The sequence below is a fragment of the Seriola dumerili genome, unplaced genomic scaffold, assembly GCF_002260705.1.
Source record: "Seriola dumerili isolate Sdu_G_001 unplaced genomic scaffold, Sdu_1.0 BDQW01000219.1, whole genome shotgun sequence".
Lineage (NCBI taxonomy): Eukaryota > Metazoa > Chordata > Actinopteri > Carangiformes > Carangidae > Seriola > Seriola dumerili.
This window is the reverse complement of record NW_019174474.1, coordinates 6,048,160-6,053,073: the sequence shown is the minus strand read 5'-3', so window position 1 is coordinate 6,053,073 and position 4,914 is coordinate 6,048,160.

Sequence of the window (4,914 nt, the reverse complement as noted above, 5' to 3'; positions counted from 1 at the left end):
ATGTCACATGCTGATTGCGGTGAGATGTTATGCAGCTCAAGTGCCTCTTAAAATGAGGACCACCACCCCTGACTGCCAATAAAAAGGAAACGTTTGCACACACAAAAAAAAGCCCTATTAGTCCTGTTGGTGCCTTTTTCCAGATTGAAGCGACACAAGTTTTTAAACAGAGCATCTCTATTAAGATTTTAATTAACCTTTTACCACTGCTAATGCTATAGTCATGTAGAGTTGTAGTGTTAGCTTGTGAGCCACTGGTGATGTCCTCCATTAGCAGCTGCATTTAGCTTGTAAAGAGCAGAATCTTGGCAGGCTCCTTAACAGCACAAATGAGTCAAAAAAAGAGAGAGTGGCTGGCTGTTTAATTATGATCAACACCATGTCTGTGATTGCCAACCCAAGGAGGAGGAAGAGTTAGCAGGCAAGCAGGAGGAGGAGAGTGTCAATATTTAATAGTGTCGGCTCCTTCAAATTGATTGAAATTCCCTTTTATGAACACAGGGGAGTACATAATCGTATACCCTATCCTGGGTTTGACAGGTACCTTCTGCTCTCCCCTTAGCCTGCTCTGTCTGGGCCTTCACAATTGCTGTGATGTTTTTGTCTGCTTGCTATTATCAGGAGTTTTTTTTTGTTTTTTTTGTTTGTGTGTGTGTCTTTTTTTTTGCTTTTTTGTGTGTTACGCTTCTTTTGACCCTCCTTGCTCCCTTGCTTCTGTTATCTGCCTTTGGATTCCATTAGCACAGTGATGGAGAGGTGATTACAGCCAGCCCAGGTCTTTTAATACAGATTAGACGTCATCTGTGATGCCTTTCATATGCCTGCCATCACACCATCCCTCATGCTATTGTCTGGGGCCCTTTTCCTTGAGCTGTTGATATGGCCTGCTGTATGCTCATGTAATGCTATCTGTATTCTGTGCACTTTGCCATGGTGAATATCAGTGTTTGACACAACTAATAAGGCCTTTCATTTTGATGGAATTCTCTCTCAGTGCAGCCATGCTGGCTGTTTTCTCCGAGCGAGACAGAGCTGTTTGCACGGTCTCTGGGTGGAGCTGAGAGACAGATTGAGTCAAACAAATGTATTGTGTTTGGCAGGCTCTGCTAGGACTCTCTCCCACTTTCCATTCCTAAAGGTTAAAAAATGTTCTGCTTGCAATGTCCACTGGTTGAGAATTTGTGAAGGTAAAAAATAATTACTTTGCACAATTATCATTTCCATGCATGATTTCCTGGCGATACGATTCAATTACATTGACAAGCTACCCTTTCAGAAACAACTGGAGCCTGATTTTAATTGAACAGCGAGTCAGCTCTCATTTCCACTAATTTGATTGTCACACTCCTGAATTGCGTTTGATGATCACACAAAACAAAGCCAATGCGATAATCATTCGCAGTTTAATGCTGCACTTATTTTAATCTTAAGAAATGCAACAGATTTGCCAAGCAGGTAAGAGAAGCTGTCCTTCCCAATCTGGAAAGCTGAAAAAGGCCTTAATGGCTTTGTCTGTCCACATCTCACCATGCGCCTGTCTGAATGCAATTAAGTGTCCTCTGGTGGCAGCATTCATTACCATGTCGTTGTATCTGGAGTGACTTGAGGTGAAAGCATTTACATTTCTCTGCACAGATTTTGTACCCATAATGCTTTTACGTGTCCTGTCAAATAAGAGTTAAGAAAAGAGGACAATTCGTCCTCTGTTTGCCGTTCTATTATGTTGTAGTTGGTGGTGTCCTACTAGGAAGGTGAGGATGACGATGCACTGGCTCACCTGCTTGTGCCACCTGACGCAGCTGTAACTGACCCTCACTGCCAGAGGCTCGAGGACAGAGACAAAATGTCACAACACAACAGATTGCTATAATGAAACCTGGCAAGCACAAAAGCTTACGATGACAAAATAGCTGTGAAATAGAACATAGTTTTAAGTGAATTTGATAAAAGAAAAAAATAACTCCAATAATTTGCACCAGAGTGCTGATAGACTCCACACTTTGCCAGAAGCTCTGTTTATGTTTTTTTTTTAATTGTGATATGCAGATTAATGGGATTCCAACTTTTTATACTTCAACGTCCCACTTTTTCATTCCTAATGAGAATAAGTTGCAACCAACTTGGCTAATGTTCACCGCAAACACGTTTGCACCTGTCAGTCAAAATCCAACGGCAAATTGCAAGACTATGTCAACACTTTATAATAAAGGCTTGAAAAGATTTAAGCACTGGTTACAGGTTACTGGTCGCCAAATTCTGTGCAGAAATCATTTAATTCCAATGTAAGTGCTTCCATTAGTGTCGTCACTCGCAGGTGTGCAAAGTAATTTGTGTGTGTAATTTTTTTATTTTTTTCAACTTTGGTGAACATTCAGGAGCAATTTTCGGTCCATTAGCATCGACTGTCAAAATGACCCTTTTTCAAACGTAAAAACTGCATCACAAAAGAGAAATGGTTTGCAGACAGTTAGTTGAGAGGGAAAAATTATATGAATATGTCTTTTGAATAAACTGTGCGAACTTATTGCAGTTAGTGACCAAGCCAACGAGTTTGCAAGCAGTTAGCAAGGTCACTAGTCCAGAGAACTTTCAATAAAAACCTTTTTTTTTTTGAATGAAATACAATACAATACAATGAGAACAAAATGCCAATAGAGGGTTAATGGCAGAGAAAATCAAATGAAGCTTGTGGAGCTATTGTGACTGACTAGTGGTAGCATGCTCTGGCTGGCTAGCATATTAGTGTTTATCTCGCCAAGTAGTTCACCAACTAGCTCTGAGAGCGGTCACTCACTACATGACCAAGCTGCTTGAATCACATATTTTGTGAAGACACACTGGTTCATTTTGTTTTGCCACTTTCTGGTGTGACCAGGCCTTTTATTCTGAAAAATAAGTAAGGCAAGAAAAAAAAAAAACAGCAAGTAAGTCCATAAAGATTATCTACATTGTCTTGAAGCTGAAAACAAAGTCATGATAAATCCTGATAAAACTGTTGTTCAAGAATTCCTTCACATGCAAGAGAGAGAGGGATGAATAAATTACTGTTGGATGGAAAAAAATGACTATACCCAATTTCTTGCTGAATTTTGAATATTGATATTTGGTAAATTAGTTGATTATAAGTCAGTGGATCTAGGAGGGGATTAAATGCATTAGGGTAAAACAGTCCTTTTAATTAGAGAACGTGTTTGTGTGTGTGTGTGTGTGTGTGTTTTTTTTTTTTTTTTTGGGGGGGGGGGTGTTAGCTGGGTACAATTGTCAGCTTTTCAGTATTTGTAGCCCACTGTGTGAGCACAGAGCACTGTAATTAATTTCATGTCGCCACAGTCTGTGTCTCTGTTCTTTTTTGTAGAAACAAATTGTGTACAAAGGCTGGAAACATGGGAGGTGAAGGCAAATAGAATGTGTAAGCTAATTCAGTGTAGGTTAGATTTGTGTGTTAGTGCCTCATTAATGATATGACTTTGAGGGACTTTTTTTATTTTATTTTTTAGCGCTGTTATCATTTCGAGCGCTTCAGTTTTGTTCCCTTAGCTTGCAAAGGCTCTGTGTTCTGTGTCACGAGCTTTATGTGTCACCCTCTGATGCTGTCCTCTTATGTACCTGGAAGTGTGTTTACCTACAGGGAGTTTTTTGGTGTGTGCTGTTGAGTGGAGAAGAAAGGAAATTAAAAGGAGATGTTTGTGCTAGAAAGAGAAACTAAGCGTGCGTGACAGGATTCGACAGGAGTTGATACCGCAGAAAATCGGAAACACATTTTCCAGCACGCATGTTGGTTCACTGTACTTTAAAAACATTAAGAGGAATGTGTTCACATTTGCGTCCTCAGACTGAAGCGATACATATTTAATGTCAGCTCCTGTCACCTCACATTTAATTGGTGGATGGCAAAGTGGAGCAGGACCAAAAGGACGAGACCTTTTCAGGGTTCTGTTAAACTTTCAGAGAAGCAGAAAAAAAAAATCTCTGACTATACACATATATTTCTTTGGTAACATTTTGTAATATGAGTGAATATATTACCCATGTATGACTCTCATCTGAACTGCACCAAGACACTTGCTTCTCTGTCTTTTGTTTTGATTAAAAGCAACACATTTCCTTGAGAAAGAAGCCACTGATTTACTATTTAATGAACAAGATATTCCGATTCGATTAAACCCAGTGATATACTGACATGCATTAGCGTGCTCCTGTTTTTGTGTGTGTGGGTGAGAAAGTGATTCTACATGAATAAATAGGCTTTAGTGCCATGGGGGTCCTGCGGCACTAAAGCACAGGCTCATTCTCCCCCCAGCTGCTGCTGCTGCTGCTGCCTGTGGTGGCAGAGAAGTAAGGGCCGTGACCACAGTCTTTCAGTTGGTGCTACCCCAACAGGAGAGATGAGGATTGAGATAAAAGGGCACCCCCAAGCCCCAGCCTGCCCCCACTACTGTTTTGCAGGTGCAATGTTTGTGGGGCACCAACAGAAACACCCAGGTGATAAGGCTGAGAGAGAACAATTCAAACAGAGGAGAGAGACATAGTGCCTCCATCTGGCACAGCTGTTCATAGTGTAGCACTTATTCTGTCACTGTTCACGACCGGAGTCGCACAATATTTTAATAATGTATATTTGTCCTCCCGGATCCTGGGTCACATAAAACTGCCCCATATTCGTATGCATTCATTTTTTAAAGGCAGGAAAACTGATAAAATACAACAAACATGACAGAACTCTGTAAGACAAGAACAAAAAAAGATGCACTTTACACATGAAAAAATAAAATCAACATTCTTCACAGCTGTCAGTGTTGTGGAAATATAACGGTTTGGATATAATAAGCACTCTTTCCATGATGGGTTGAAACTTCTGGAATGTTTTTCTAAATAGCACAGCAGCTAAATGTCCTACCGCTGAGAAACACTGAG